We start from the raw sequence: 26912 nt of genomic DNA on the forward strand, positions 1-26912 counted from the left end.
GCCCCAACACTAACACTATCTTCAAATGGAAAGAAGTGAGATTCCACAAGACCCCACATAGGTGTTCTATCAGGTGCGTCCAAAATGATTTCCGAGCCTATGGTACGCTCGACGCAAACCGTGCACCTATCTTCCGTCAAGATTAGCACTATCTCCAAAAGGACCGAAACGAGCTTCCACTTGCCCCTAGTCACCAAGTGGTACCATGAGGTGCTTCCAAAACGATTTCTGAGCCTATGGTACATCTAGCGCAAACCATGCACCTAGCTTGCACCGACGCTAACACAGTCTCCAAACAGAAAGAAGAGAGATTCCACATCACCCACGTCACCTAGAAGTTCCATCGGGTGCGTCCAAGATGATTTCTGAGCCTATGGTACGTTCGACACAAACTGTGCACCTTTCTAGCATCGACACTAACACTGTCTCCAAACGGAAAGAAGCGAGAGTCCAAATGACCCATGTCGCCTTGGAGTTCCATCGGGTGCGTCCAAAACGATTTTCGAGCCAATGGTATGTTCAACGCAAACAGTGCTCCTATCTTGCATCAAGATTAGCACTATGTCCGAAAGGACCGAAACGACCTTCCACTTGAGCCCCGTCATCTAGTGGTACGATCGGGTGTGTCCAAAATGATTTCTGAGCCAGTGGTACATTTGGCACAAACAGTGCACCTATCTTGCCCCGACACTAACACTATCTTCAAATGGAAAGAAGTGAGATTCCACATGACCCCACCTAGGTGTTCCATCGGGTGCGTCCAAAATGATTTCCGAGCCTATGGTACGCTCGACGCAAACCATGCACCTATCTTCCGTCAAGATTAGCACTATCTCCAAAAGGACCGAAACGAGCTTCCACTTGCCCCTAGTCACCAAGTGGTACCATGAGGTGCTTCCAAAATGATTTCTGAGCCTATGGTATATCTAGCGCAAACCATGCACCTAGGTTGCACCGATGCTAACACAGTCTCCAAACAGAAAGAAGAGAGATTCCACATCACCCACGTCACCTAGAAGTTCCATCGGGTGTGTCCAAGATGATTTCTGAGCCTATGGTACGTTCGACACAAACTATGCACCTTTCTAGCATCGATACTAACACTGTCTCCAAACGGAAAGAAGCGAGAGTCCAAATGACCCACGTCGCCTTGGAGTTCCATCGGGTGCGTCCAAAACGATTTCTGAGCCAATGGTATGTTCAACGCAAACAGTGCTCCTATCTTGCATCAAGATTAGCACTATGTCCGAAAGGACCAAAATGATCTTTCACTTGAGCCCCGTCATCTAGTGGTACGATCGGGTGTGTCCAAAATGATTTTTGAGCCAGTGGTACGTTTGGCACAAACAGTGCACCTATCTTGCTCCGACACTAACACTATCTTCAAATGGAAAGAAGTGAGATTCCACATGACCCCACCTAGGTGTTCCATCGGGTGCGTCCAAAATGATTTCCGAGCCTATGGTACGCTCGACGCAAACCGTGCACCTATCTTCCGTCAAGATTAGCACTATCTCCAAAAGGACCGAAACGAGCTTCCACTTGCCCCTAGTCACCAAGTGGTACCATGAGGTGCTTCCAAAATGATTTCTAAGCCTATGGTACATCTAGCGCAAACCATGCACCTAGCTTGCACCGACGCTAACATAGTCTCCAAACAGAAAGAAGAGAGATTCCACATCACCCACGTCACCTAGGTGTTCCATAGGGTGCGTCCAAAATGATTTCTAAGCCTATGGTACGTTCGACGCAAACCGTGCACCTATCTAGCATCGACACTAACACTATCTCCAAATGGAAAGAAGCGAGAGTCCAAATGACCCACGTCGCCTTGGAGTTCCATCGGGTGCGTCCAAAACGATTTCTGAGCCAATGGTATGTTCAACTCAAACAGTGCTCCTATCTTGCATCAAGATTAGCACTATGTCTGAAAGGACCGAAACGACCTTCCACTTGAGCCCCATCACCTAGTGGTACGATTGGGTGTGTCCAAAATGATTTCTGAGCCAGTGGTACGTTTGGCGCAAACAGTGCACCTATCTTGCCCCGACACTAACACTATCTTCAAATGGAAAGAAGTGAGATTCCACATGACCCCACCTAGGTGTTCCATCGGGTGCGTCCAAAATGATTTCCGAGCCTATGGTATGCTCGACGCAAACCGTGCACCTATCTTCCGTTAAGATTAGCACTATCTCCAAAAGGACCAAAACGAGCTTCCACTTGCCCCTAGTCACCAAGTGGTACCATGAGGTGCGTCTAAAACAATTTCTGAGCATATGGTACCTCTAGCGCAAACCATGCACCTAGCTTGGACCGACGCTAACACAGTCTCCAAACAGAAAGAAGAGAGCTTCCACATCACCCATGTCTCCTAGGAGTTCCATCGGGCGCGTCCAAAATGATTTCTGAGCCTATGGTACGTTCAACGCAAATCATGCACCTATCTAGCATCGACACTAACAATGTCTCCAAACAGAAAGAAGCGAGAGTCCAAATGACCCACGTCAATTAGGTGTTCCATTGTGTGCATATAAAATGATTTCTGAGCCAATGGTATGTTGGACGCAAACCGTGCTCCTATCTTACGTCAATATTGGCACTATGTCCGAAAGGACCGAAACGAGCTTCCACTTGAGCCTCATCACGTTGTGGTACGGTCGGGTGTGTCCAAAATGATTTCTAAGCCAATGGTACGTTTGGCGCAAACAGTGCACCTATCTTGCCCCAACACTAACACTATCTTCAAATGGAAAGAAGTGAGATTCCACAAGACCCCACCTAGGTGTTCTATCAGGTGCGTCCAAAATGATTTCCGAGCCTATGGTACGCTCGACGCAAACCGTGCACCTATCTTCCGTCAAGATTAGCACTATCTCCAAAAGGACCGAAACGAGCTTCCACTTGCCGCTAGTCACCAAGTGGTACCATGAGGTGCTTCCAAAACGATTTCTGAGCCTATGGTACATCTAGCGCAAACCATGCACCTAGCTTGCACCGACGCTAACACAGTCTCCAAACAGAAAGAAGAGAGATTCCACATCACCCACGTCACCTAGAAGTTCCATCGGGTGCGTCCAAGATGATTTCTGAGCCTATGGTACGTTCGACACAAACTGTGCACCTTTCTAGCATCGACACTAACACTGTCTCCAAACGGAAAGAAGCGAGAGTCCAAATGACCCATGTCGCCTTGGAGTTCCATCGGGTGCGTCCAAAACGATTTTCGAGCCAATGGTATGTTCAATGCAAACAGTGCTCCTATCTTGCATCAAGATTAGCACTATGTCCGAAAGGACCGAAACGACCTTCCACTTGAGCCCCGTCATCTAGTGGTACGATCGGGTGTGTCCAAAATGATTTCTGAGCCAGTGGTACATTTGGCACAAACTGTGCACCTATCTTGCCCCGACACTAACACTATCTTCAAATGGAAAGAAGTGAGATTCCACATGACCCCACCTAGGTGTTCCATCAGGTGCGTCCAAAATGATTTCCGAGCCTATGGTACGCTCGACGCAAACCATGCACCTATCTTCCGTCAAGATTAGCACTATCTCCAAAAGGACCGAAACGAGCTTCCACTTGCCCCTAGTCACCAAGTGGTACCATGAGGTGCTTCCAAAATGATTTCTGAGCCTATGGTATATCTAGCGCAAACCATGCACCTAGGTTGCACCGATGCTAACACAGTCTCCAAACAGAAAGAAGAGAGATTCCACATCACCCACGTCACCTAGAAGTTCCATCGGGTGTGTCCAAGATGATTTCTGAGCCTATGGTACGTTCGACACAAACTATGCACCTTTCTAGCATCGACACTAACACTGTCTCCAAACGGAAAGAAGCGAGAGTCCAAATGACCCACGTCGCCTTGGAGTTCCATCGGGTGCGTCCAAAACGATTTCTGAGCCAATGGTATGTTCAACGCAAACAGTGCTCCTATCTTGCATCAAGATTAGCACTATGTCCGAAAGGACCAAAATGATCTTTCACTTGAGCCCCGTCATCTAGTGGTACGATCGGGTGTGTCCAAAATGATTTTTGAGCCAGTGGTACGTTTGGCACAAACAGTGCACCTATCTTGCCCCGACACTAACACTATCTTCAAATGGAAAGAAGTGAGATTCCACATGACCCCACCTAGGTGTTCCATCGGGTGCGTCCAAAATGATTTCCGAGCCTATGGTACGCTCGACGCAAACCGTGCACCTATCTTCCGTCATGATTAGCACTATCTCCAAAAGGACCGAAACGAGCTTCCACTTGCCCCTAGTCACCAAGTGGTACCATGAGGTGCTTCCAAAATGATTTCTAAGCCTATGGTACATCTAGCGCAAACCATGCACCTAGCTTGCACCGACGCTAACATAGTCTCCAAACAGAAAGAAGAGAGATTCCACATCACCCACGTCACCTAGGTGTTCCATAGGGTGCGTCCAAAATGATTTCTAAGCCTATGGTACGTTCGACGCAAACCGTGCACCTATCTAGCATCGACACTAACACTATCTCCAAATGGAAAGAAGCGAGAGTCCAAATGACCCACGTCGCCTTGGAGTTCCATCGGGTGCGTCCAAAACGATTTCTGAGCCAATGGTATGTTCAACTCAAACAGTGCTCCTATCTTGCATCAAGATTAGCACTATGTCTGAAAGGACCGAAACGACCTTCCACTTGAGCCCCATCACCTAGTGGTACGATTGGGTGTGTCCAAAATGATTTCTGAGCCAGTGGTACGTTTGGCGCAAACAGTGCACCTATCTTGCCCCGACACTAACACTATCTTCAAATGGAAAGAAGTGAGATTCCACATGACCCCACCTAGGTGTTCCATCGGGTGCGTCCAAAATGATTTCCGAGCCTATGGTATGCTCGACGCAAACCGTGCACCTATCTTCCGTTAAGATTAGCACTATCTCCAAAAGGACCAAAACGAGCTTCCACTTGCCCCTAGTCACCAAGTGGTACCATGAGGTGCGTCTAAAACAATTTCTGAGCATATGGTACCTCTAGCGCAAACCATGCACCTAGCTTGGACCGACGCTAACACAGTCTCCAAACAGAAAGAAGAGAGCTTCCACATCACCCATGTCTCCTAGGAGTTCCATCGGGCGCGTCCAAAATGATTTCTGAGCCTATGGTACGTTCAACGCAAATCATGCACCTATCTAGCATCGACACTAACAATGTCTCCAAACAGAAAGAAGCGAGAGTCCAAATGACCCACGTCAATTAGGTGTTCCATTGTGTGCATATAAAATGATTTCTGAGCCAATGGTATGTTGGACGCAAACCGTGCTCCTATCTTACGTCAATATTGGCACTATGTCCGAAAGGACCGAAACGAGCTTCCACTTGAGCCTCATCACGTTGTGGTACGGTCGGGTGTGTCCAAAATGATTTCTAAGCCAATGGTACGTTTGGCGCAAACAGTGCACCTATCTTGCCCCAACACTAACACTATCTTCAAATGGAAAGAAGTGAGATTCCACAAGACCCCACCTAGGTGTTCTATCAGGTGCGTCCAAAATGATTTCCGAGCCTATGGTACGCTCGACGCAAACCGTGCACCTATCTTCCGTCAAGATTAGCACTATCTCCAAAAGGACCGAAACGAGCTTCCACTTGCCCCTAGTCACCAAGTGGTACCATGAGGTGCTTCCAAAACGATTTCTGAGCCTATGGTACATCTAGCGCAAACCATGCACCTAGCTTGCACCGACGCTAACACAGTCTCCAAACAGAAAGAAGAGAGATTCCACATCACCCACGTCACCTAGAAGTTCCATCGGGTGCGTCCAAGATGATTTCTGAGCCTATGGTACGTTCGACACAAACTGTGCACCTTTCTAGCATCGACACTAACACTGTCTCCAAACGGAAAGAAGCGAGAGTCCAAATGACCCATGTCGCCTTGGAGTTCCATCGGGTGCGTCCAAAACGATTTTCGAGCCAATGGTATGTTCAATGCAAACAGTGCTCCTATCTTGCATCAAGATTAGCACTATGTCCGAAAGGACCGAAACGACCTTCCACTTGAGCCCCGTCATCTAGTGGTACGATCGGGTGTGTCCAAAATGATTTCTGAGCCAGTGGTACATTTGGCACAAACTGTGCACCTATCTTGCCCCGACACTAACACTATCTTCAAATGGAAAGAAGTGAGATTCCACATGACCCCACCTAGGTGTTCCATCAGGTGCGTCCAAAATGATTTCCGAGCCTATGGTACGCTCGACGCAAACCATGCACCTATCTTCCGTCAAGATTAGCACTATCTCCAAAAGGACCGAAACGAGCTTCCACTTGCCCCTAGTCACCAAGTGGTACCATGAGGTGCTTCCAAAATGATTTCTGAGCCTATGGTATATCTAGCGCAAACCATGCACCTAGGTTGCACCGATGCTAACACAGTCTCCAAACAGAAAGAAGAGAGATTCCACATCACCCACGTCACCTAGAAGTTCCATCGGGTGTGTCCAAGATGATTTCTGAGCCTATGGTACGTTCGACACAAACTATGCACCTTTCTAGCATCGACACTAACACTGTCTCCAAACGGAAAGAAGCGAGAGTCCAAATGACCCACGTCGCCTTGGAGTTCCATCGGGTGCGTCCAAAACGATTTCTGAGCCAATGGTATGTTCAACGCAAACAGTGCTCCTATCTTGCATCAAGATTAGCACTATGTCCGAAAGGACCAAAATGATCTTTCACTTGAGCCCCGTCATCTAGTGGTACGATCGGGTGTGTCCAAAATGATTTTTGAGCCAGTGGTACGTTTGGCACAAACAGTGCACCTATCTTGCCCCGACACTAACACTATCTTCAAATGGAAAGAAGTGAGATTCCACATGACCCCACCTAGGTGTTCCATCGGGTGCGTCCAAAATGATTTCCGAGCCTATGGTACGCTCGACGCAAACCGTGCACCTATCTTCCGTCATGATTAGCACTATCTCCAAAAGGACCGAAACGAGCTTCCACTTGCCCCTAGTCACCAAGTGGTACCATGAGGTGCTTCCAAAATGATTTCTAAGCCTATGGTACATCTAGCGCAAACCATGCACCTAGCTTGCACCGACGCTAACATAGTCTCCAAACAGAAAGAAGACAGATTCCACATCACCCACGTCACCTAGGTGTTCCATAGGGTGCGTCCAAAATGATTTCTAAGCCTATGGTATGTTCGACGCAAACCGTGCACCTATCTAGCATCGACACTAACACTATCTCCAAATGGAAAGAAGCGAGAGTCCAAATGACCCACGTCGCCTTGGAGTTCCATCGGGTGCGTCCAAAACGATTTCTGAGCCAATGGTATGTTCAACTCAAACAGTGCTCCTATCTTGCATCAAGATTAGCACTATGTCTGAAAGGACCGAAACGACCTTCCACTTGAGCCCCATCACCTAGTGGTACGATTGGGTGTGTCCAAAATGATTTCTGAGCCAGTGGTACGTTTGGCGCAAACAGTGCACCTATCTTGCCCCGACACTAACACTATCTTCAAATGGAAAGAAGTGAGATTCCACATGACCCCACCTAGGTGTTCCATCGGGTGCGTCCAAAATGATTTCCGAGCCTATGGTATGCTCGACGCAAACCGTGCACCTATCTTCCGTTAAGATTAGCACTATCTCCAAAAGGACCGAAACGAGCTTCCACTTGGCCCTAGTCACCAAGTGGTACCATGAGGTGCGTCTAAAACAATTTCTGAGCATATGGTACCTCTAGCGCAAACCATGCACCTAGCTTGGACCGACGCTAACACAGTCTCCAAACAGAAAGAAGAGAGCTTCCACATCACCCATGTCTCCTAGGAGTTCCATCGGGCGCGTCCAAAATAATTTCTGAGCCTATGGTACGTTCAACGCAAATCATGCACCTATCTAGCATCGACACTAACAATGTCTCCAAACAGAAAGAAGCGAGAGTCCAAATGACCCACGTCAATTAGGTGTTCCATTGTGTGCATATAAAATGATTTCTGAGCCAATGGTATGTTGGACGCAAACCGTGCTCCTATCTTACGTCAATATTGGCACTATGTCCGAAAGGACCGAAACGAGCTTCCACTTGAGCCTCATCACGTTGTGGTACGGTCGGGTGTGTCCAAAATGATTTCTAAGCCAATGGTACGTTTGGCGCAAACAGTGCACCTATCTTGCCCCAACACTAACACTATCTTCAAATGGAAAGAAGTGAGATTCCACAAGACCCCACCTAGGTGTTCTATCGGGTGCGTCCAAAATGATTTCCGAGCCTATGGTACGCTCGACGCAAACCGTGCACCTATCTTCCGTCAAGATTAGCACTATCTCCAAAAGGACCGAAACGAGCTTCCACTTGCCCCTAGTCACCAAGTGGTACCATGAGGTGCTTCCAAAACGATTTCTGAGCCTATGGTACATCTAGCGCAAACCATGCACCTAGCTTGCACCGACGCTAACACAGTCTCCAAACAGAAAGAAGAGAGATTCCACATCACCCACGTCACCTAGAAGTTCCATCGGGTGCGTCCAAGATGATTTCTGAGCCTATGGTACGTTCGACACAAACTGTGCACCTTTCTAGCATCGACACTAACACTGTCTCCAAACGGAAAGAAGCGAGAGTCCAAATGACCCATGTCGCCTTGGAGTTCCATCGGGTGCGTCCAAAACGATTTTCGAGCCAATGGTATGTTCAACGCAAACAGTGCTCCTATCTTGCATCAAGATTAGCACTATGTCCGAAAGGACCAAAACGACCTTCCACTTGAGCCCCGTCATCTAGTGGTACGATCGGGTGTGTCCAAAATGATTTCTGAGCCAGTGGTACATTTGGCACAAACAGTGCACCTATCTTGCCCCGACACTAACACTATCTTCAAATGGAAAGAAGTGAGATTCCACATGACCCCACCTAGGTGTTCCATCGGGTGCGTCCAAAATGATTTTCGAGCCTATGGTACGCTCGACGCAAACCATGCACCTATCTTCCGTCAAGATTAGCACTATCTCCAAAAGGACCGAAACGAGCTTCCACTTGCCCCTAGTCACCAAGTGGTACCATGAGGTGCTTCCAAAATGATTTCTGAGCCTATGGTATATCTAGCGCAAACCATGCACCTAGGTTGCACCGATGCTAACACAGTCTCCAAACAGTAAGAAGAGAGATTCCACATCACCCACGTCACCTAGAAGTTCCATCGGGTGTGTCCAAGATGATTTCTGAGCCTATGGTACGTTCGACACAAACTATGCACCTTTCTAGCATCGACACTAACACTGTCTCCAAACGGAAAGAAGCGAGAGTCCAAATGACCCACGTCGCCTTGGAGTTCCATCGGGTGCGTCCAAAACGATTTCTGAGCCAATGGTATGTTCAACGCAAACAGTGCTCCTATCTTGCATCAAGATTAGCACTATGTCCGAAAGGACCAAAATGATCTTTCACTTGAGCCCCGTCATCTAGTGGTACGATCGGGTGTGTCCAAAATGATTTTTGAGCCAGTGGTACGTTTGGCACAAACAGTGCACCTATCTTGCCCCGACACTAACACTATCTTCAAATGGAAAGAAGTGAGATTCCACATGACCCCACCTAGGTGTTCCATCGGGTGCGTCCAAAATGATTTCCGAGCCTATGGTACGCTCGACGCAAACCGTGCACCTATCTTCCGTCAAGATTAGCACTATCTCCAAAAGGACCGAAACAAGCTTCCACTTGCCCCTAGTCACCAAGTGGTACCATGAGGTGCTTCCAAAATGATTTCTAAGCCTATGGTACATCTAGCGCAAACCATGCACCTAGCTTGCACCGACGCTAACATAGTCTCCAAACAGAAAGAACAGAGATTCCACATCACCCACGTCACCTAGGTGTTCCATAGGGTGCGTCCAAAATGATTTCTAAGCCTATGGTATGTTCGACGCAAACCGTGCACCTATCTAGCATCGACACAAACACTATCTCCAAATGGAAAGAAGCGAGAGTCCAAATGACCCACGTCGCCTTGGAGTTCCATCGGGTGCGTCCAAAACGATTTCTGAGCCAATGGTATGTTCAACTCAAACAGTGCTCCTATCTTGCATCAAGATTAGCACTATGTCTGAAAGGACCGAAACGACCTTCCACTTGAGCCCCATCACCTAGTGGTACGATTGGGTGTGTCCAAAATGATTTCTGAGCCAGTGGTACGTTTGGCGCAAACAGTGCACCTATCTTGCCCCGACACTAACACTATCTTCAAATGGAAAGAAGTGAGATTCCACATGACCCCACCTAGGTGTTCCATCGGGTGCGTCCAAAATGATTTCCGAGCCTATGGTATGCTCGACGCAAACCGTGCACCTATCTTCCGTTAAGATTAGCACTATCTCCAAAAGGACCGAAACGAGCTTCCACTTGGCCCTAGTCACCAAGTGGTACCATGAGGTGCGTCTAAAACAATTTCTGAGCATATGGTACCTCTAGCGCAAACCATGCACCTAGCTTGGACCGACGCTAACACAGTCTCCAAACAGAAAGAAGAGAGCTTCCACATCACCCATGTCTCCTAGGAGTTCCATCGGGCGCGTCCAAAATGATTTCTGAGCCTATGGTACGTTCAACGCAAATCATGCACCTATCTAGCATCGACACTAACAATGTCTCCAAACAGAAAGAAGCGAGAGTCCAAATGACCCACGTCAATTAGGTGTTCCATTGTGTGCATATAAAATGATTTCTGAGCCAATGGTATGTTGGACGCAAACCGTGCTCCTATCTTACGTCAATATTGGCACTATGTCCGAAAGGACCGAAACGAGCTTCCACTTGAGCCTCATCACGTTGTGGTACGGTCGGGTGTGTCCAAAATGATTTCTAAGCCAATGGTACGTTTGGCGCAAACAGTGCACCTATCTTGCCCCAACACTAACACTATCTTCAAATGGAAAGAAGTGAGATTCCATAAGACCCCACCTAGGTGTTCTATCGGGTGCGTCCAAAATGATTTCCGAGCCTATGGTACGCTCGACGCAAACCGTGCACCTATCTTCCGTCAAGATTAGCACTATCTCCAAAAGGACTGAAACGAGCTTCCACTTGCCCCTAGTCACCAAGTGGTACCATGAGGTGCTTCCAAAACGATTTCTGAGCCTATGGTACATCTAGCGCAAACCATGCACCTAGCTTGCACCGACGCTAACACAGTCTCCAAACAGAAAGAAGAGAGATTCCACATCACCCACGTCACCTAGAAGTTCCATCGGGTGCGTCCAAGATGATTTCTGAGCCTATGGTACGTTCGACACAAACTGTGCACCTTTCTAGCATCGACACTAACACTGTCTCCAAACGGAAAGAAGCGAGAGTCCAAATGACCCATGTCGCCTTGGAGTTCCATCGGGTGCGTCCAAAACGATTTTCGAGCCAATGGTATGTTCAACGCAAACAGTGCTCCTATCTTGCATCAAGATTAGCACTATGTCCGAAAGGACCGAAACGACCTTCCACTTGAGCCCCGTCATCTAGTGGTACGATCGGGTGTGTCCAAAATGATTTCTGAGCCAGTGGTACATTTGGCACAAACAGTGCACCTATCTTGCCCCGACACTAACACTATCTTCAAATGGAAAGAAGTGAGATTCCACATGACCCCACCTAGGTGTTCCATCGGGTGCGTCCAAAATGATTTTCGAGCCTATGGTACGCTCGACGCAAACCATGCACCTATCTTCCGTCAAGATTAGCACTATCTCCAAAAGGACCGAAACGAGCTTCCACTTGCCCCTAGTCACCAAGTGGTACCATGAGGTGCTTCCAAAATGATTTCTGAGCCTATGGTATATCTAGCGCAAACCATGCACCTAGGTTGCACCGATGCTAACACAGTCTCCAAACAGTAAGAAGAGAGATTCCACATCACCCACGTCACCTAGAAGTTCCATCGGGTGTGTCCAAGATGATTTCTGAGCCTATGGTACGTTCGACACAAACTATGCACCTTTCTAGCATCGACACTAACACTGTCTCCAAACGGAAAGAAGCGAGAGTCCAAATGACCCACGTCGCCTTGGAGTTCCATCGGGTGCGTCCAAAACGATTTCTGAGCCAATGGTATGTTCAACGCAAACAGTGCTCCTATCTTGCATCAAGATTAGCACTATGTCCGAAAGGACCAAAATGATCTTTCACTTGAGCCCCGTCATCTAGTGGTACGATCGGGTGTGTCCAAAATGATTTTTGAGCCAGTGGTACGTTTGGCACAAACAGTGCACCTATCTTGCCCCGACACTAACACTATCTTCAAATGGAAAGAAGTGAGATTCCACATGACCCCACCTAGGTGTTCCATCGGGTGCGTCCAAAATGATTTCCGAGCCTATGGTACGCTCGACGCAAACCGTGCACCTATCTTCCGTCAAGATTAGCACTATCTCCAAAAGGACCGAAACAAGCTTCCACTTGCCCCTAGTCACCAAGTGGTACCATGAGGTGCTTCCAAAATGATTTCTAAGCCTATGGTACATCTAGCGCAAACCATGCACCTAGCTTGCACCGACGCTAACATAGTCTCCAAACAGAAAGAACAGAGATTCCACATCACCCACGTCACCTAGGTGTTCCATAGGGTGCGTCCAAAATGATTTCTAAGCCTATGGTATGTTCGACGCAAACCGTGCACCTATCTAGCATCGACACAAACACTATCTCCAAATGGAAAGAAGCGAGAGTCCAAATGACCCACGTCGCCTTGGAGTTCCATCGGGTGCGTCCAAAACGATTTCTGAGCCAATGGTATGTTCAACTCAAACAGTGCTCCTATCTTGCATCAAGATTAGCACTATGTCTGAAAGGACCGAAACGACCTTCCACTTGAGCCCCATCACCTAGTGGTACGATTGGGTGTGTCCAAAATGATTTCTGAGCCAGTGGTACGTTTGGCGCAAACAGTGCACCTATCTTGCCCCGACACTAACACTATCTTCAAATGGAAAGAAGTGAGATTCCACATGACCCCACCTAGGTGTTCCATCGGGTGCGTCCAAAATGATTTCCGAGCCTATGGTATGCTCGACGCAAACCGTGCACCTATCTTCTGTTAAGATTAGCACTATCTCCAAAAGGACCGAAACGAGCTTCCACTTGCCCCTAGTCACCAAGTGGTACCATGAGGTGCGTCTAAAACAATTTCTGAGCATATGGTACCTCTAGCGCAAACCATGCACCTAGCTTGGACCGACGCTAACACAGTCTCCAAACAGAAAGAAGAGAGCTTCCACATCACCCATGTCTCCTAGGAGTTCCATCGGGCGCGTCCAAAATGATTTCTGAGCCTATGGTACGTTCAACGCAAATCATGCACCTATCTAGCATCGACACTAACAATGTCTCCAAACAGAAAGAAGCGAGAGTCCAAATGACCCACGTCAATTAGGTGTTCCATTGTGTGCATATAAAACGATTTCTGAGCCAATGGTATGTTGGACGCAAACCGTGCTCCTATCTTACGTCAATATTAGCACTATGTCCGAAAGGACCGAAACGAGCTTCCACTTGAGCCTCATCACGTTGTGGTACGGTCGGGTGTGTCCAAAATGATTTCTAAGCCAATGATACGTTTGGCGCAAACAGTGCACCTATCTTGCCCCAACACTAACACTATCTTCAAATGGAAAGAAGTGAGATTCCACAAGACACCACCTAGGTGTTCTATCGGGTGCGTCCAAAATGATTTCCGAGCCTATGGTACGCTCGACGCAAACCGTGCACCTATCTTCCGTCAAGATTAGCACTATCTCCAAAAGGACCGAAACGAGCTTCCACTTGCCCCTAGTCACCAAGTGGTACCATGAGGTGCTTCCAAAACGATTTCTGAGCCTATGGTACATCTAGCGCAAACCATGCACCTAGCTTGCACCGACGCTAACACAGTCTCCAAACAGAAAGAAGAGAGATTCCACATCACCCACGTCACCTACAAGTTCCATCGGGTGCGTCCAAGATGATTTCTGAGCCTATGGTACGTTCGACACAAACTGTGCACCTTTCTAGCATCGACACTAACACTGTCTCCAAACGGAAAGAAGCGAGAGTCCAAATGACCCATGTCGCCTTGGAGTTCCATCGGGTGCGTCCAAAACGATTTTCGAGCCAATGGTATGTTCAACGCAAACAGTGCTCCTATCTTGCATCAAGATTAGCACTATGTCCGAAAGGACCGAAACGACCTTCCACTTGAGCCCCGTCATCTAGTGGTACGATCGGGTGTGTCCAAAATGATTTCTGAGCCAGTGGTACATTTGGCACAAACAGTGCACCTATCTTGCCCCGACACTAACACTATCTTCAAATGGAAAGAAGTGAGATTCCACATGACCCCACCTAGGTGTTCCATCGGGTGCGTCCAAAATGATTTCCGAGCCTATGGTACGCTCGACGCAAACCATGCACCTATCTTCCGTCAAGATTAGCACTATCTCCAAAAGGACCGAAACGAGCTTCCACTTGCCCCTAGTCACCAAGTGGTACCATGAGGTGCTTCCAAAATGATTTCTAAGCCTATGGTACATCTAGCGCAAACCATGCACCTAGCTTGCACCAACACTAACACATTCTCCAAACAGAAAGAAGAGAGATTCCACATCACCCACATCACCTAGGACTTCCATAGGGTGCATCCAAAATGATTTCTAAGCCTATGGTACGTTCGACGCAAACCGTGCACCTATCTAGCATCGACACTAACACTATCTCCAAATGGAAAGAAGCGAGAGTCCAAATGACCCACGTCGCCTTGGAGTTCCATCGGGTGCGTCCAAAACGATTTCCGAGCCAATGGTATGTTCAACTCAAACAGTGCTCCTATCTTGCATCAAGATTAGCACTATGTCTGAAAGGACCGAAACGACCTTCCACTTGAGCCCCGTCACCTAGTGGTACGATTGGGTGTGTCCAAAATGATTTCTGAGCCAGTGGTACGTTTGGCGCAAACAGTGCACCTATCTTGCCCCGACACTAACACTATCTTCAAATGGAAAGAAGTGAGATTCCACATGACCCCACCTAGGTGTTCCATCGGGTGCGTCTAAAATGATTTCCGAGCCTATGGTATGCTCGACGCAAACCGTGCACCTATCTTCCGTTAAGATTAGCACTATCTCCAAAAGGACCGAAACGAGCTTCCACTTGCCCCTAGTCACCAAGTGGTACCATGAGGTGCGTCTAAAACAATTTCTGAGCATATGGTACCTCTAGCGCAAACCATGCACCTAGCTTGCACCGACGCTAACACAGTCTCCAAACAGAAAGAAGAGAGCTTCCACATCACCCATGTCTCCTAGGAGTTCCATCGGGCGCGTCCAAAATGATTTCTGAGCCTATGGTACGTTCAACGCAAATCATGCACCTATCTAGCATCAACACTAACAATGTCTCCAAACAGAAAGAAGCAAGAGTCCAAATGACCCACGTCAATTAGGTGTTCCATCGTGTGCATATAAAACGATTTCTGAGCCAATGGTATGTTGGACGCAAACCGTGCTCCTATCTTACGTCAATATTGGCACTATGTCCGAAAGGACCGAAACGAGCTTCCACTTGAGCCTCATCACGTTGTGGTACGGTCGGGTGTGTCCAAAATGATTTCTGAGCCAATGGTACGTTTGGCGCAAACAGTGCACCTATCTTGCCCCAACACTAACACTATCTTCAAATGGAAAGAAGTGAGATTCCACAAGACCCCACCTAGGTGTTCTATCGGGTGCGTCCAAAATGATTTCCGAGCCTATGGTACGCTCGACGCAAACCGTGCACCTATCTTCCGTCAAGATTAGCACTATCTCCAAAAGGACCGAAACGAGCTTCCACTTGCCCCTAGTCACCAAGTGGTACCATGAGGTGCTTCAAAAACGATTTCTGAGCCTATGGTACATCTAGCGCAAACCATGCACCTAGCTTGCACCGACGCTAACACAGTCTCCAAACAGAAAGAAGAGAGATTCCACATCACCCACGTCACCTAGAAGTTCCATCGGGTGCGTCCAAGATGATTTCTGAGCCTATGGTACGTTCGACACAAACTATGCACCTTTCTAGCATCGACACTAACACTGTCTCCAAACAGAAAGAAGCGAGAGTCCAAATGACCCATGTCGCCTTGTAGTTCCATCGAGTGCGTCCAAAACGATTTCCGAGCCAATGGTATGTTCAACGCAAACAGTGCTCCTATCTTGCATCAAGATTAGCACTATGTCCGAAAGGACCGAAACGACCTTCCACTTGAGCCCCGTCATCTAGTGGTACGATCGGGTGTGTCCAAAATGATTTCTGAGCCAGTGGTACATTTGGCACAAACAGTGCACCTATCTTGCCGCGACACTAACACTATCTTCAAATGGAAAGAAGTGAGATTCCACATGACCCCACCTAGGTGTTCCATCGGGTGCGTCCAAAATGATTTCCGAGCCTATGGTACGCTCGACGCAAACCATGCACCTATCTTCCGTCAAGATTAGCACTATCTCCAAAAGGACCGAAACGAGCTTCCACTTGCCCCTAGTCACCAAGTGGTACCATGAGGTGCTTCCAAAATGATTTCTAAGCCTATGGTACATCTAGCGTAAACCATGCACCTAGCTTGCACCAACGCTAACACAGTCTCCAAATAGAAAGAAGAGAGATTCCACATCACCCACATCACCTAGGAGTTCCATAGGGTGCGTCCAAAATGATTTCTAAGCCTATGGTACGTTCGACGCAAACCGTGCACCTATCTAGCATCAACACTAACACTATCTCCAAATGGAAAGAAGCGAGAGTCCAAATGACCCACGTCGCCTTGGAGTTCCATCGGGTGCGTCCAAAACGATTTCCGAGCCAATGGTATGTTCAACTCAAACAGTGCTCCTATCTTGCATCAAGATTAGCACTATGTCTGAAAGGACCGAAACGACCTTCCACTTGAGCCCCGTCACCTAGTGGCACGATTGGGTGTGTCCAAAATAATTTCTGAGCCAGTGGTACGTTTGGCGCGAACAGTGCACCTATCTTGCCCCGACACTAACACTATCTTCAAATGGAAAGAAGTGAGATTCCACATGACCCCACCTAGGTGTTCCATCGGGTGCGTCCAAAATGATTTCCGAGCCTATGGTATGCTCGACGCAAACCGTGCACCTAACTTCCATTAAGATTAGCACTATCTCCAAAAGGACCGAAACGAGCTTCCACTTGCCCCAAGTCACCAAGTGGTACCATGAGGTGCGTCTAAAACAATTTCTGAGCATATGGTACCTCTAGCGCAAACCATGCACCTAGCTTGCACCGACGCTAACACAGTCTCCAAACAGAAAGAAGAGAGCTTCCACATCACCCATGTCTCCTAGGAGTTCCATCGGGCGCGTCCAAAATGATTTCTGAGCCTATGGTACGTTCAACGCAAATCATGCACCTATCTAGCATCGACACTAACAATGTCTCCAAACAGAAAGAAGCGAGAGTCCAAATGACCCACGTCAATTAGGTGTTCCATCGTGTGCATATAAAACGATTTTTGAGCCAATGGTATGTTGGACGCAAACCGTGCTCCTATCTTACGTCAATATTGGCACTATGTCCGAAAGGACCGAAACGAGCTTCCACTTGAGCCTCATCACGTTGTGGTACGGTCGGGTGTGTCCAAAATGATTTCTGAGCCAATGGTACATTTGGCGCAAACAGTGCACCTATCTTGCCCCAACACTAACACTATCTTCAAATGGAAAGAAGTGAGATTCCACAAGACCCCACCTAGGTGTTCTATCGGGTGCATCCAAAATGATTTCCGAGCCTATGGTACGCTCGATGCAAACCGTGCACCTATCTTCCGTCAAGATTAGCACTATCTCCAAAAGGACCGAAACGAGCTTCCACTTGCCCCTAGTCACCAAGTGGTACCATGAGGTGCTTCCAAAACGATTTCTGAGCCTATGGTACATCTAGCGCAAACCATGCACCTAGCTTGCACCGACGCTAACACAGTCTCCAAACAGAAAGAAGAGAGATTCCACATCACCCACATCACCTAGAAGTTCCATCGGGTGCGTCCAAGATGATTTTTGAGCCTATGGTACGTTCGACACAAACTGTGCACCTTTCTAGCATCGACACTAACACTGTCTCCAAACGGAAAGAAGCGAGAGTCCAAATGACCCACGTCGCCTTGGAGTTCCATCGGGTGCGTCCAAAACGATTTCCGAGCCAATGGTATGTTCAACGCAAATAGTGCTCCTATCTTGCATCAAGATTAGCACTATGTCCGAAAGGACCGAAACGACCTTCCACTTGAGCCCCGTCATCTAGTGGTACGATCGGGTGTGTCCAAAATGATTTCTGAGCCAGTGGTACGTTTGGCACAAACAGTGCACCTATCTTGCCCCGACACTAACACTATCTTCAAATGGAAAGAAGTGAGATTCCACATGACCCCACCTAGGTGTTCCATCGGGTGCGTCCAAAATGATTTCCGAGCCTATGGTACGCTCGACGCAAACCATGCACCTATCTTCTGTCAAGATTAGCACTATCTCCAAAAGGACCGAAACAAGCTTCCACTTGCCCCTAGTCACCAAGTGGTACCATGAGGTGCTTCCAAAATGATTTCTAAGCCTATGGTACATCTAGCGCAAACCATGCACCTAGCTTGCACCAACGCTAACACAGTCTCCAAACAGAAAGAAGAGAGATTCCACATCACCCACATCACCTAGGAGTTCCATAGGGTGCATCCAAAATGATTTCTAAGACTATGGTACGTTCGACGCAAACCGTGCACCTATCTAGCATCGACACTAACACTATCTCCAAATGGAAAGAAGCGAGAGTCCAAATGACCCACGTCGCCTTGGAGTTCCATCGGGTGCGTCCAAAACGATTTCCGAGCCAATGGTATGTTCAACTCAAACAGTGCTCCTATCTTGCATCAAGATTAGCACTATGTCTGAAAGGACCGAAACGACCTTCCACTTGAGCCCCGTCACCTAGTGGTACGATTGGGTGTGTCCAAAATGATTTCTGAGCCAGTGGTACGTTTGGCGCAAACAGTGCACCTATCTTGCCCCGACACTAACACTATCTTCAAATGGAAAGAAGTGAGATTCCACATGACCCCACCTAGGTGTTCCATCGGGTGCGTCCAAAATGATTTCCGAGCCTATGGTATGCTCAACGCAAACCGTGCACCTATCTTCCGTTAAGATTAGCACTATCTCCAAAAGGACCGAAACGAGCTTCCACTTGCCCCTAGTCACCAAGTTGTACCATGAGGTGCGTCTAAAACAATTTCTGAGCATATGGTACCTCTAGCGCAAACCATGCACCTAGCTTGCACCGACGCTAACACAGTCTCCAAACAGAAAGAAGAGAGCTTCCACATCACCCATGTCTCCTAGGAGTTCCATCGGGCGCGTCCAAAATGATTTCTGAGCCTATGGTACGTTCAACGCAAATCATGCACCTATCTAGCATCGACACTAACAATGTCTCCAAACAGAAAGAAGCGAGAGTCCAAATGACCCACGTCAATTAGGTGTTCCATCGTGTGCATATAAAACGATTTCTGAGCCAATGGTATGTTGGACGCAAACCGTGCTCCTATCTTACGTCAATATTGGCACTATGTCCGAAAGGACCGAAACGAGCTTCCACTTGAGCCTCATCACGTTGTGGTACGGTCGGGTGTGTCCAAAATGATTTCTGAGCTAATGGTACGTTTGGCGCAAACAGTGCACCTATCTTGCACCAACACTAACACTATCTTCAAATGGAAAGAAGTGAGATTCCACAAGACCCCACCTAGGTGTTCCATCGGGTGCGTCCAAAATGATTTCCGAGCCTATGGTACGCTCGACGCAAACCGTGCACCTATCTTCCGTCAAGATTAGCACTATCTCCAAAAGGACCGAAACGAGCTTCCACTTGCCCCTGGTCACCAAGTGGTACCATGAGGTGCTTCCAAAACGATTTCTGAGCCTATGGTACATCTAGCGCAAACCATGCACCTAGCTTGCACCGACGCTAACATAGTCTCCAAACAGAAAGAAGAGAGATTCCACATCACCCACGTCACCTAGAAGTTCCATCGGGTGCGTCCAAGATGATTTCTGAGCCTATGGTACGTTCGACACAAACTGTGCACCTTTCTAGCATCGACACTAACATTGTCTCCAAACGGAAAGAAGCGAGAGTCCAAATGACCCATGTCACCTTGGAGTTCCATCGGGTGCGTCCAAAACGATTTCCGAGCCAATGGTATGTTCAACGCAAACAGTGCTCCTATCTTGCATCAAGATTAGCACTATGTCTGAAAGGACCGAAACGACCTTCCACTTGAGCCCCGTCATCTAGTGGTACGATCGGGTGTGTCCACAATGATTTCTGAGCCAATGGTACGTTTGGCACAAACAGTGCACCTATCTTGCCCCGACACTAACACTATCTTCAAATGGAAAGAAGTGAGATTCCACATGACCCCACCTAGGTGTTCCATCGGGTGCGTCCAAAATGATTTCCGAGCCTATGGTACGCTCGACGCAAACCGTGCACCTATCTTCCGTCAAGATTAGCACTATCTCCAAAAGGACCGAAACGAGCTTCCACTTGCCCCTAGTCACCAAGTGGTACCATGAGGTGCTTCCAAAACGATTTCTGAGCCTATGGTACATCTAGCGCAAACCATGCACCTAGCTTGCACCGACGCTAACACAGTCTCCAAACAGAAAGAAGAGAGATTCCACATCACCCATGTCACCTAGAAGTTCCATCGGGTGCGTCCAAGATGATTTCTGAGCCTATGGTACGTTCGACACAAACTATGCACCTTTCTAGCATCAACACTAACACTGTCTCCAAACGGAAAGAAGCGAGAGTCCAAATGACCCACGTCGCCTAGGAGTTCCATCGGGTGCGTCCAAAATGATTTCCGAGCCAATGGTATGTTCGACGCAAACAGTGCTCCTATCTTGCCTCAAGATTAGCACTATGTCTGAAAGGACCAAAACGACCTTCCACTTGAGCCCCGTCACCTAGTGGTACGATCGGGTGTGTCCAAAATGATTTCTGAGCCAATGGTACATTTGGCGCAAACAGTGGACCTATCTTGCCCCAACACTAACACTATCTTCAAATGGAAAGAAGTGAGATTCCACATGACCCCACCTAGGTGTTCTATCGGGTGCGTCCAAAATGATTTCCGAGCCTATGGTACGCTCGATGCAAACCGTGCACCTATCTTCCGTCAAGATTAGCACTATCTCCAAAAGGACCGAAACGAGCTTCCACTTGCCCCTAGTCACCAAGTGGTACCATGAGGTGCTTCCAAAACGATTTCTGAGCCTATGGTACATCTAGCGCAAACCATGCACCTAGCTTGCACCGACGCTAACACAGTCTCCAAACAGAAAGAAGAGAGATTCCACATCACCCACGTCACCTAGGAGTTCCATCGGGTGCGTCCAAAATGATTTCTAAGCCTTTGGTATGTTCGACGCAAACCGTGCACCTATCTAGCATCGACACTAACACTGTCTCCAAACAGAAAGAAGCGAGAGTCCAAATGACCCACATCGCCTTGGAGTTCCATCGGGTGCGTCCAAAACGATTTCTGAGCCAATGGTATGTTCAACGCAAACAGTGCTCCTATCTTGCATCAAGATTAGCACTATGTCCGAAAGGACTGAAACGACCTTCCACTTGAGCTCCGTCACCATGTGGTATGATCGGGTGTGTCCAAAATGATTTCTGAGCCAGTGGTACGTTTGGCGCAAACAGTGCACCTATCTTGCCCCGACACTAACACTATCTTCAAATGGAAAGAAGTGAGATTCTAGCAAGTATAGCTTGTGTGAGATTCCGCATGACCCCACCTAGGTGTTCCATCGGGTGCGTCCAAAATGATTTCCGAGCCTATGGTACGCTCGACGCAAACCATGCACCTATCTTCCATCAAGATTAGCACTATCTCTAAAAGGACCAAAATGAGCTTCCACTTGACCCTAGTCACCTAGTGGTACCATCAAGTGCGTCCAAAATGATTTCTGAGCCTATGGTACATCTAGTGCAAACCTTGCACCTAGCTTGCACTGACGCTAACACAGTCTCCAAATAGAAAGAAGAGAGATTCCACATCACCCACGTCACCTAGGAGTTCCATCGGGTGCGTCCAAAATGATTTCTAAGCCAATGGTACGTTTGGCGCAAACAGTGCACCTATCTTGCATCAAGATTAGCACTATGTCCGAAAGGACCGAAATGACCTTCCACTTGAGCCCTGTCACCTAGTGGTACGATCGGGTGTGTCCAAAATGATTTCTGAGCTAATGGTACGTTTGGCGCAAACAGTGCACCTATCTTGCCCCAACACTAACACTATCTTCTAATGGAAAGAAGTGAGATTCCACATGACCCCACCTAGGTGTTCTATCGGGTGCGTCCAAAATGATTTCTGAGCCTATGGTACGCTCGACGCAAACCGTGCACCTATCTTCCGTCAAGATTAGCACTATCTCCAAAAGGACCGAAACGAGCTTCCACTTGCCCCTAGTCACCAAGTGGTACCATGAGGTGCTTCCAAAACGATTTCTGAGCCTATGGTACATCTAGCGCAAACCATGCACCTAGCTTGCACCGACCCTAACACAGTCTCCAAACAGAAAGAAGAGAGATTCCACATCACCCACGTCACCTAGAAGTTCCATCGGGTGCGTCCAAGATGATTTCTGAGCCTATGGTACGTTCGACACAAACTATGCACCTTTCTAGCATCAACACTAACACTGTCTCCAAACGGAAAGAAGCGAGAGTCCAAATGACCCACGTCGCCTAGGAGTTCCATCGGGTGCGTCCAAAATGATTTCCGAGCCAATGGTATGTTCGACGCAAACAGTGCTCCTATCTTGCCTCAAGATTAGCACTATGTCTGAAAGGACCAAAACGACCTTCCACTTGAGCCCCGTCACCTAGTGGTACGATCGGGTGTGTCCAAAATGATTTCTGAGCCAATGGTACATTTGGCGCAAACAGTGGACCTATCTTGCCCCAACACTAACACTATCTTCAAATGGAAAGAAGTGAGATTCCACATGACCCCACCTAGGTGTTCTATCGGGTGCGTCCAAAATGATTTCCGAGCCTATGGTACGCTCGATGCAAACCGTGCACCTATCTTCCGTCAAGATTAGCACTATCTCCAAAAGGACCGAAACGAGCTTCCACTTGCCCCTAGTCACCAAGTGGTACCATGAGGTGCTTCCAAAACGATTTCTGAGCCTATGGTACATCTAGCGCAAACCATGCACCTAGCTTGCACCGACGCTAACACAGTCTCCAAACAGAAAGAAGAGAGATTCCACATCACCCACGTCACCTAGGAGTTCCATCGGGTGCGTCCAAAATGATTTCTAAGCATATGGTACGTTCGACGCAAACTGTGCACCTATCTAGCATCGACACTAACACTGTCTCCAAACAGAAAGAAGCGAGAGTCCAAATGACCCACATCGCCTTGGAGTTCCATCGGGTGCGTCCAAAACGATTTCCAAGCCAATGGTATGTTCAACGCAAACAGTGCTCCTATCTTGCATCAAGATTTGCACTATGTCTGAAAGGACCGAAACAACCTTCCACTTGAGCCCCATCACCTAGTGGTACGATCGGGTGTGTCCACAATGATTTCTAAGCCAGTGGTACGTTTGGCGCAAACAGTGCACCTATCTTGCCCCGACACTAACACTATCTTCAAATGGAAAGAAGTGAGATTCCACATGACCCCACCTAGGTGTTCCATCGGGTGCGTCCAAAATGCTTTCTGAGCCTATGGTATGCTCGACGCAAACCGTGCACCTATCTTCCGTCAAGATTAGCACTATCTCCAAAAGGACCAAAACAAGCTTCCACTTGCCCCTAGTCACCAAGTGGTACCATGAGGTGCGTCGAAAACAATTTCTGAGCATATGGTACCTCTAGCGCAAACCATGCACCTAGCTTGCACCGACGCTAACACAGTCTCCAAACAGAAAGAAGAGAGCTTCCACATCACCCATGTCTCCTAGGAGTTCCATCGGGCGCGTCCAAAATGATTTCTAAGCCTATGGTACGTTCAACGCAAATCATGCACCTATCTAGCATCGACACTAACAATGTCTCCAAACAGAAAGAAGCGAGAGTCCAAATGACCCACGTCAATTAGGCGTTCCATCGTGTGCATATAAAATGATTTCTAAGCCAATGGTATGTTCGACGCAAACCGTGCTCCTATCTTACGTCAATATTGGCACTATGTCCGAAAGGACCGAAACGAGCTTCCACTTGAGCCTCATCACGTTGTGGTACGATCAGGTGCGTCCAAAATGATTTCTGAGCTGATGTTACGTTTGGCGCCAACTGTGCACCTATCTTGCACCGACACTAACACTGTCTCCAAATGGAAAGAAGTGAGATTCCACCTGACCCACGTCAATTAGGACTTCCATCAGGTGCGTCCAAAATGATTTACGAGCCTATGGTATGCTCGACGCAAACCGTGCACATATCATCTGTCAAGATTAGCACTATCTCCAAAAGGTCCGAAATGAGCTTCCACTTGACCCTAGTCACCTAGTGGTACCATCAGGTGCGTCCAAAACGATTTCTGAGCCTATGGTACATCTAGTGCAAACCATGCACCTAGCTTGCACCGACGCTAACACTGTCTCCAAACAGAAATAAGAGAGATTCCACATCACCCACGTCACCTAGGTGTTCCAACAGGTGCGTCCAAAATGATTTTTGAGCCTATCGTACATTCGACGCAAACCGTGCACCTATCTAGCATTGACACTAACACTGTCTCCAAACGGAAAGAAGCAAGAGTCCAAATGACCCACGTCGCCTAGGAGTTCCATCGGGTGCGTCCAAAATGATTTCCGAGCCAATGGTATGTTCGATGCAAACAGTGCTCCTATCTTGCATCAAGATTAGCACTATGTCCGAAAGGACTGAAATGACCTTCCACTTGAGCCCGGTCACCTAGTGGTACGATCGGGTGTGTCCAAAATGATTTCTGAGCCAATGGTACGTTTGGCGCAAACAGTGCACCTATCTTGCCCCAACACTAACACTATCTTCTAATGGAAAGAAGTGAGATTCCACATGACCCCACCTAGGTGTTCTATCAGGTGCGTCCAAAATGATTTCCGAGCCTATGGTACGCTCGACGCAAACCGTGCACCTATCTTCCGTCAAGATTAGCACTATCTCCAAAAGGACCGAAACGAGCTTCCGCTTGCTCCTAGTCACCAAGTGGTACCATGAGCTGCTTCCAAAACGATTTCTGAGCCTATGGTACATCTAGCGCAAACCATGCACCTAGCTTGCACCGATGATAACACAGTCTCCAAACAGAAAGAAGAGAGATTCCACATCACCCACGTCACCTAGGAGTTCCATCAGGTGTGTCCAAAATCATTTCTGAGCCTATGGTACGTTCGACGCAAACCGTGCACCTATCTAGCATCGACACTAACACTGTCTCCAAACGGAAAGAAGCGAGAGTCCAAATGACCCACGTCGCCTTGGAGTTCCATCGGGTGCGTCCAAAACGATTTCCAAGCCAATGGTATGTTCAACGTAAACAGTGCTCCTATCTTGCATCAAGATTAGCACTATGTCCGAAAGGACCGAAACGACCTTCCACTTGAGCCCCGTCATCTAGTGGAACGATCGGGTGTGTCCAAAATGATTTCTGAGCCAGTGGTACGTTTGGCGCAAACAGTGCACCTATCTTGCCCCGACACTAACATTATCTTCAAATGGAAAGAAGTGAGATTCCAGCAAGTATAGCTTGTGTGAGATTCCACATGACGCCACCTAGGTGTTCTATCGGGTGCGTCCAAAATGATTTCTGAGCCTATGGTACGCTCGATGCAAACCGTGCACCTATCTTCCATCAAGATTAGCACAGTCTCCAAAAGGACCGAAATGAGCTTCCACTTGCCCCTAGTCACCAAGTGGTACCATGAGGTGCTTCCAAAATGATTTCTGAGCCTATGGTACATCTAGCGCAAACCATGCACCTAGCTTGCACCGACGCTAACACAGTCTCCAAACAGAAAGAAGAGAGATTCCACATCACCCACGTCACCTAGGAGTTCCATCGGGTGCGTCCAAAATGATTTCTAAGCCTTTGGTATGTTCGACGCAAACCGTGCACCTATCTAGCATCGACACTAACACTGTCTCCAAACAGAAAGAAGCGAGAGTCCAAATGACCCACATCGCCTTGGAGTTCCATCGGGTGCGTCCAAAACGATTTCTGAGCCAATGGTATGTTCAACGCAAACAGTGCTCCTATCTTGCATCAAGATTAGCACTATGTCCGAAAGGACTAAAACGACCTTCCACTTGAGCTCCGTCACCATGTGGTATGATCGGGTGTGTCCAAAATGATTTCTGAGCCAGTGGTACGTTTGGCGCAAACAGTGCACCTATCTTGCCCCGACACTAACACTATCTTCAAATGGAAAGAAGTGAGATTCTAGCAAGTATAGCTTGTGTGAGATTCCGCATGACCCCACCTAGGTGTTCCATCGGGTGCGTCCAAAATGATTTCCGAGCCTATGGTACGCTCGACGCAAACCATGCACCTATCTTCCATCAAGATTAGCACTATCTCTAAAAGGACCAAAATGAGCTTCCACTTGACCCTAGTCACCTAGTGGTACCATCAAGTGCGTCCAAAATGATTTCTGAGCCTATGGTACATCTAGTGCAAACCTTGCACCTAGCTTGCACTGACGCTAACACAGTCTCCAAATAGAAAGAAGAGAGATTCCACATCACCCACGTCACCTAGGAGTTCCATCGGGTGCGTCCAAAATGATTTCTAAGCCAATGGTACGTTTGGCGCAAACAGTGCACCTATCTTG

This window comes from Miscanthus floridulus, chromosome 6 (genome assembly GCF_019320115.1).
Source record: "Miscanthus floridulus cultivar M001 chromosome 6, ASM1932011v1, whole genome shotgun sequence".
In the NCBI taxonomy this organism is placed as follows: domain Eukaryota; kingdom Viridiplantae; phylum Streptophyta; class Magnoliopsida; order Poales; family Poaceae; genus Miscanthus; species Miscanthus floridulus.